This window comes from Papaver somniferum, chromosome 10 (assembly GCF_003573695.1).
Source record: "Papaver somniferum cultivar HN1 chromosome 10, ASM357369v1, whole genome shotgun sequence".
Classification (NCBI taxonomy): Eukaryota; Viridiplantae; Streptophyta; class Magnoliopsida; order Ranunculales; family Papaveraceae; genus Papaver; species Papaver somniferum.
In genome coordinates this window covers 84743478-84752343 of record NC_039367.1, presented here as the reverse complement: position 1 = coordinate 84752343, position 8866 = coordinate 84743478, and the positions used below count along the sequence as shown (strand labels likewise).

Below are 8866 nucleotides of genomic sequence, written 5' to 3'. Positions count from 1 at the left end.
TGTATGTATTGATAATGTTGTGAATATGCTATTACATTTGATATTTCTATGGATTAGAAGTATTTATATGTAGTTGGGAATGTTTTTTGTACAAAGGTTGTGGTCAGTCCTCCATTTATGTTCCTTACCTCGGCTACAAGTTCATTGTTTAATGAGATTCAAGTGGCTGCTTGATGGGTGAAGAAAGAAAGTGCTTTCACTGGTGAAGTTAGGTATGCCTGCATTCAGCTTTTGTGTATTTGATTAATTACTTTGCAAATTTGATCATCATCTAATATTTGATTGAATTTATCCATCCATCTATCACTACTAGCCATATGCATGTTTAACTAGAAGTTACACAAGTCATATGCATGTGTATCTCCTAATTATACATGCTATATGCATGTGTAACTCTCAGTTACACCTGTCAGCTGGTGTAAGCTTACACGATGATATGTCTTTATATGATTCTTGGTTCATTTATGGTCAATGTATGATGGTAAATATTGAATGGTGTTGGGAACAATTTTGATTGCTTTATTTATTTTTGATTTATTTTTGTAGTGGATTGACTAGCTACCTCAAACTACACAGAGCTCTCTCAATAGTATCAGAAGTACGAGGATCAAGGTTCGTGTTTCGATTTTTAAATGCCAGTACCCTTGGTTTATTTCGTCTGAAACTTATACAAGAAATTCACTGGAGTTGACTGATAGACTAGCTTTGGAAATTGATATCATGAGATATATTGACATATTTAAACTGAACCAAGAATGTTGTTCATGTGAAACCAATCCATTGAATCTGCAGTTTGATTTGCGGTTTTGGGTGATAGCTATAAGAAGTTTGAATCCTGTTCTTTTATTGTTTGTTCAACTTGTTTCATTTCATCAATGACTTCTGTGAGGTTTCTGTTATTGTAATTGGCTTCCATTTAGAATGTGGTATATTAGTATGATTTTGGCGTAGGTTGCGAGAGGTTTCAAATTCAATTTAGTTACCTGTGAATGCCATGTTGAGTACTTGAATTCCAGTTTTTTTTGTTTTAAACAATGCATGTATTAGTATTAAAGAGCATGTTGCGGAGCTTGGCTTCTGAGCTTTAATTGTTTTAAATGTCCTTTGGAAAGTGATTTTTAGGCTCCGTTGTAGTTGTTTCATTTCGATATGTATTTTATTGCTTGTTAAAAGTGGTGATGAGTAGCTAACATGTAAGAAGATCGCATGTAGGAAGTGGGTTCTTCTATGAAATTATTTTACGCTTGGCTTCTGAGCTTTTGTTGTTTAACATGTGACTATGGTAACTTAGGCTTGCAAGTTCATGATAAATGGCATATGCCATTCAGTTACACAAGTCAGATGGATGTGTATCTCCTAATTACACATGCTATATGCATGTGTAACTCTCAGTTACACAAGTCAGCTGGTGTTTAACTAAATATGAAGTTTCTGTATGAATCTGATTTTTCAGTGTTTGTACAGTTCAATGAAAAGTGTATTTCGCTTTGATTGTTTGTGTATTGTTCTTGATTTTGATTCTGAATTGCAGAGTTTTTCTGGAGGTGGTATTGGAGCTGGAGAAAGGTAGTCAATATCGGTTGTACAGGCCGATATTACAAGTTTTTATCGGATATCGTAAAATACCTATATGATATCGAAAATATCGGTGATACAAAGACAGAACGATATTATCGGTTGTACAGGCCGGTACAGACCGATATATCGGTTTTACTTATACACTGATAATATAAGTTTCAATGGATAAATTTTCCATAAACATGTATCCAGTCTTTAAGACAAGTACAACGTCAATGGGAGAAGGTAAAAATCCCTAATATATTTGTGATATAAAATCAATGACTATATGGTAGGATATAAGATGGAAACCATATTTCGATCGCAAGGCAGATAAATATAAAAGATAAAAGTGAAGGCTAATAAGAAAGATTTTCCGCCATAATGGGATATGTTAGAGCATAGCTCGGTCGACCTCACATGCGTTGCTATATCAAGCATGTTTGTCAATATTAGTGATCAAAACTATGAGTCTTGATTTCTAGTCTATTATAGCTAAGTCTCGGACTAAGATAGAAAAGTGTAGTTGAGCTCAAGGACTTCATGGCGATTCATCATACAATGACGAAGATCTACTCAAGGAACCGTGGAACTTCATCAACAAAAAGGTATGTGGAGACTTGAACCTATCTATCACTCAAAAGTCTATCTCTTATATCTCCTACTTCTTATGAGACAAAAAGTCGTATGCTATATAGACTGGATCATACACATTTGACATTTCGAGATGAGTATTCACTACTTATCTTTTTCTCGAAATCGTGTGTTGGTAAAGCGTTTCGCTTTGATCAAGTTTTCTTCACCTAGTGACGAAAGTCATGAAAAGTTTCAATTACTTTGAGAATTGCTCTGACGTGAAACGGTCTGTGAATAACGGCTATATAACGTCCTCTGAGAATGTCCCAATGATTGGAATGAGAGTTTAGATTACATAACCATGTATTCCTTAGTCCGAAGTTTTCGAACTTTGTTGATTGAGAAAAACCGGAGGAATTGGCTTTGCCAAGTCCGCGAACTGACGGAAGTTCTCTTGCCGAGAATTTCTGCTGGGATTTTCCAAAAACTCGTTTGCGTGTTTAGTCCACGAACCTAGTCCGCGAACTGGCGGAAGTCTCTTTGCCGAGATTTTCTGCTGAGTTTGGAAAACTCTACCGGTTGCCTTAAGTCCGCGAACTTGTTTGTGAGCTTAAGTGGTTATGATCTAAAGATGTGCTCTGAACATGAAATTTAAATTACTAAGGAATGCTTTATGCAAGCCGTGGCTATAAAGTTCATGAGCCGATTCAATCGAATCGAATCATCTTTATTTCAATTGTGTCTTGTGTAGCTACATAAGATCCCATAGCAATTGAACAACTCTCTAACTAGTTCTTTTGAGTCAATTGAGCTAGTTATGGTGAAGAAGAACTAGGTTAATATGAATTGCTCATATGGTTAACCTTTTGGGTTACTATGTTGAACCAACATACACGTACACGTTTGGTCATGGTTTTCACAAACCCAGTAAACGTCTACCCAAGTGTGTGTGACAAGCTAAGTTTTCGATCTAACGGTTGAGAAATATTAGCTTGAATCAAAATCAGGTTTTCATCTAACGGTGAATTAGGATTGCTTTGTAACTAAGGAAAAACCCTGATTTGAAGGCTATATAAAGGAGACATCTAGTATTGTGCAAAACTAATCCCCACACGTCTGTGTGATACTAGTGCGCTCGCTAGAGTCGATTCTCCTTTAACCTTTGGTTTTCTTCTCTAAAACCAGGTTAACGACTTAAAGACTTGATTGGGATTGTGAAGCCAGACCGATACTACTTTTATCATAGTTGTGTGATCTGATCTTGCGTCTTCTATCGTACGAGTACAATCTATTGATTGGCTGGAGATCGTGAGAGTTCTCCGATAGGCAAGATAAAGAAGTCACAAACATCTTCGTCTCACTGTTTGTGATTCCTCGACAAACCGCTTGTGTAGTCAAGAAGGATTGTTGAGAGGTGATTTATTAATCTAGGCTGTTCTTCGGGAATATAAGACCGGATTATCAATTGGTTCTTGTTCATCTTGATTTTATATCTTAAGACGGAACAAAACCTAGGGTTTTCTGTGGGAGACAGATTTATCCTTTGATAGACTTTTCAAGTGTGTGATAGATTTGTTTATTATCAAGTCCGCGATTTTGGGTTGCAACAACTCTTAGTCGTGGGTGAGATCAGCTAAGGGAATCAAGTGCGCAGTATCATGCTGGGATCAGAGGCGTAGGAGTACAACTGTACCTTGAATTAGTGGGAGACTGATTGGGGTTCAACTATAGTCCAGTCCAAAGTTAGCTTGTAGTAGGCTAGTGTCTGTAGCGACTTAATACAGTGTGTATTCAATCTGGACTAGGTCCCGAGGTTTTTCTGCATTTGCGGTTTCGTCGTTAACAAAACTTCTGGTGTCTGTGTTATTTCTTTTCCGCATTATATTTTTTATATAATTGAAATAATACAGGTTGTGCGTTAAGATCATCGGAAATCCAACCTTTGGTTGTTGATTGATATTGATTGATCCTTGGATATTGGTCTTTGGTACCGTCCAAGTTATTCCTTGTATTTGATAAAGACTCACTATTGTTTTTAGCTTGAGTAAAAATCAAATCAATAGAGAGATATTAACTCCTTGAGATACTTTAATCTAGATTGAGTCTGACTGTCTAGTTGATTCTTTAGCAAAGTATTTCGGAGTTTGTCCATACAGATTGTTAATCGAATTATTGGGTGGTGTTGTTAGACCCCCGCTTTTTCAGGATAAAAATCACAACGCTTGCTAATAAACCACCTTGTATTCTGGAAATTTGAGATATGTGTATGATTCTTATTATTTTTTACTATGGTTTTATAGATATTTGAAATTCTAGTTCTAATGATGTATCACTTATAAAAACCGATATTATCTTTTGTATAGGACCCAACCGATACGATACCGATACACGATATTAACTACCTTGACTGGAGTTAGTGCGAGTGGTGGAGAAATAAGTGGAGGTGTCATTTTAAGTGGTGGTGGTGGAATTGCAGAGAGTTGTAACAACCCTATTGAGTTTGTGATTCTATGAGGTGATGGTAATTATAGTAAGTTATATTTTTTCTAATTATTTTCTGATTGTTGATCTATACTGTCAGATGAAATCAATTTTGAAGCTCTTGTTGTACAAATGTTGCAGATATGCAAGCATTTTGGTATCGAGGAAGGCAAGAATGGACGGGAACAGTTCTATTATAGGGTGTGGTGGCTCATTTCTAGGATTTTGTTTTGCATATCAAGTGTTTTAACTCGTGTATTATCATCAATAACAACTGATTACTATAATTGGTAGACGGAGAAATTATTTTAAATAAATATTAAGGCTAATATTTTAAATAAATATTAAGGCTAATACATGTAACTTTTGTATGTTTCTTTTGATGTGCAACTGTTATGGCATGTGTAATTGTGGAATACATGTGTCATATGCATGTAACTCATCATTACACATGCATATAACTAATGAGTACACATCAATATGCATGTGTAACTTTTAACTACACATGCCATACGCATGTGTAACTTCTCCGTACAACTATATACAAGTGTAACTTTGCATTACACATGTAATATGAATGTGTAACTTCTAGATACGCATGCCATATGCATGTGTAACTTCTGCTTACACATCCATATGTTGGTGGTGGTCGACGGTGGTGGCGGGTGGAGGTTAGCGGTGGTGGTCGGAGGTGGTGGCTGGTGGTGGTCGGGGGTGGCTGGCAGTAGTGGTTAGACGGTGGTGGTCGAAGATGGTTGGTGGTGGTGGTGGTCGGAGGTGGTTTGACGATGATGGTCGGAGGTGGTTGGAACATTATCACACTATATTTAATAATTTTGGACCTAAATTTAAATTTTATTTAATTATGGAATTGACAATATACACAAAAATATCAATGTCCTTTAATATTTTGGGACCTAGATTTAAACTTCTTTTAATTAAGGGCTTGAAATTATGGGTAATCCATGAGTCCGGCCTTAGCCTAATTTTCCCATGTGGAAATATAATTGTGATCGTGAATACTCTTAACATCCCAAAACCGGGTGGCTGAGAAATTAGGTGTAAACCGTTGAGCTAGTCCACTGGTGCCAAACTACCACATATTAGGGACTTGGCTAGTGACCGTGTTAATCTGGTTGCTAAAAACAAACTAGTGACTAGTGTGCCCCTTTACATATTTTGGGGACCCTACGCTACAAGGATTGCTTTAAGACGTCAAATTGATGGAACTGATTAATGCTAAGGTTCGGGGACACACTCCACAGTAGTTTTAATGGATGAGGAACTGGGAACAAATTTACTTAAGCTACCTGCCTACCTAGCTACAACTAGCTCTTTTTACATGTGAGTTGATAATTATTAAAACAAAACATAATTCATTCAGAGGGAGATCCATGGATACTCTTATATGGACAAGGTCGGACAAAATTTGCGTCATTTTATTCGCGAAATCCAAACGATAATGAATTTAAGTCTAATATTTTGATAGTATATTCTTCTTATAAAACTCTACATTCCTACAAAAAATGAGCACAATTCGATATGTATAAACCCACCATCTACCCCTTTGAATATCAGCCGTTCAAAATTAACGGTTGACATTAAGATCGGTAGATGGTCAGGTTTGTTATCTCGAATTGCATTCATTTTTGATAGGAATGTAAAGTCTTATAATAGAAAAATATTAATAAAATATTAGACTTAAATTCATTATATTTTGAGTTTGCCGGACAAAATGACGCAAATTGTGTCCGACCTTGTCCATTTAAGAGTGTCCATGGATCTTTCCTGATTCAAAATATGTCTTTGTTTTTATATCAAAAGAATAGAAAGAAAGGCCACTGTATCAGTAAATGATTAGATTCCGTTACACTGTTTTTTTTTTGTTGTTCGGTTTGTTTCCATATAATTTGAAAAACTAACTTTTGTTTCTTTCGGTCGAAAGCAAGGAAAATAAACTTTTGTTTTTTACGCTCTTAAGTCCATTATAAACTTAAACAGTAGCATTTTTTTTTTCTGCTAAGAAAAATAAATGACACTAAACTAGAGAGATTACAAATGTTGCAATACGAAGGTTGGAATAGTACCCCACAATTCTCCATGTACTCTAAATTTATTAGAGTGCTTAGCTGTTATATCAAGCTATGGAATTGAGATTTCTTTTGAGAAACTCAACTCTAGAAAACGAAAAATAGGATTGAATTAACTTGCGATCATCTAAAATAGTGTTACTGTGTCGGAACAACTGGTTATTATTAGAATTGAAAGAACCTGTTACTAATTGAGGATCGCTGATGAAGCATATTTTCCTCTTGTTCCAATCTGTCGCTCAAATACAAGCTTCCAGTAAGGCCAAGCATTCAGCTTCTTCAGCATTCCTAGCTACTCCTGGAATGGTTTTGCATCCAATGTAGTTCCCTGCTGTATCATTCATAATCAGACCAGATCCCGACATATTAGTATTAATTTCAAAAGATGCATCACTGTAAATAATAATACAATCATCTGGCAAGGAAGAAACTAAAGGATTTAGGTCATTTCCAACTGAAGGTATATTGGCAGGTATGTGAATAAAAGGTTCAGTTTTAATATAGGATTCTGTGTCAGTCACAAGCTTAAGAGATAGTCTTGCAGTAGTGCTAGGATTTAAGTTTTTCCCTGGAAAACTAAGGAACACCTATCCTTCCATATACTCCAAGCAATTGAGAACACAACAACAACTTTATCTTTGAGGGCATTGGAGGATAACCAATGTCCAACCCACTCTTTTAGATTCATAGTAGAATCTCTAACCTGTGCAACTTCATTATAAAAAGGGGTTAAAGACTAAACTGCCTCAGCAAAAGGACAATGCAAAATGAGATGCTCAGGAGTTTCAGGCACCACAGTACCACACAAATTACAGTTCACATCATGAGAGTTATTAAACCTACAAATAATAGTTTTAATAGGCAAAATATTCTCATAGCATTTCCAAGAAAATAACTGAATTTTGGGAAGCGCTGGAACCTTTCAAAGAGACTTGTATGAAGCGTTTTAGTTTTGAGGATTATGAATAAACTCATATTGACCAGAAAAAAGCTTAAAACCTTTTTTGACAGTGAATTGACCATTTTTAGAAAATGGCCAGATTAATCTGTCATGATCTGAAAGAGAAACTCTAATACCTTGAATGATATGTGCATTCTGAGGAGTGAAATAAGCATTAACCAAATCCAAATTCCAGATGTTCGTATCTTTATCAATCAAATCAGAAACTAGAAAATTTGGATTTGGGTAGGCAGAGCATGATGGCAGAGCACCATTAGGAATCCAATTGTCACTAAAAGCCAGGATGCTATTGCCATCCCTTAGATCCCGGAAAGCATGACAATTAATAAAATTCATCCCTTTACAAATACTTCTCCATACCCAAGAGAAATCTTTGCTCTTAGAGTGGTGGAGGGGAGAACCATTTTTGAAATACTTGCATTTCAAAATTTTAAAACATAGATCATTCTGGGAACAAACTAAATTCCAATCAGTTTTAGCAAGCATGATTGAGGTTTTTAAAACCAAGACCCCTTGAAATTTGTGGGTACAAATATTGCCCAAATTTTTCAAGTAGAGGCCACTAGGCCTGTTTTTTCCCCACCAGAAGTCCATTTGGGATTGTTCCATCTGATGAATAATACTATTTGGAAGCGAAAAAGTATTCATATGGAAGACTGGAGAGGGCTTGAGAACATGTACGACCAGAACAGACCTACCAGCTTGGTTTATGTTCTTACCTAACCATTTTGCTACTCGCTTATCAAAATGACTAGCTAGGTGAATAAAAGAGTCAGTTTTGGATTTTGTGATGCAAAGAGGAATACCCAGTCTCTTTTCATTTAGGGAAATCTTCTTCACATTCAGAGTCCTGATAAGTGAAAAAACAAAACTAGATCTTATAATGCTCTATATATCTATAAAAAAGTGAGCACATTCCGAAATATTAAATCTCAACCTCTACCGATACTAATTTTAACCATTGAAAGATCGTTGGTTTTTGACGATTGATTTTCAAAATAATAGATGATAGAGTTATACGTTTCGGAATATATTCATTTGTTTTGGATATGTGGAGTTTTATAAAATGAACATATCTCAAAAATAATAGCTTGAAAAATGCTACTCCCTATGTCTTTTTTTATCTGTCCTATATTTTATTTTGGTCCGCCTTTTTTATTTGTCCGCTCTGTTTATAGACATATTTTTCCCTTAAACTATC

The 8866-nt window shown here is 35.7% G+C and overlaps 1 non-coding gene across 1 annotated transcript; it reads left to right on the top strand.

The window, feature by feature from the left end:
* Positions 1-1169: 1169 nt before the first annotated feature.
* On the top strand, positions 1170-1260 carry LOC113319810. Its single transcript, XR_003345796.1, has one exon. It is a non-coding gene; the product is annotated as a small nucleolar RNA R24 (small nucleolar RNA).
* Positions 1261-8866: the final 7606 nt, after the last annotated feature.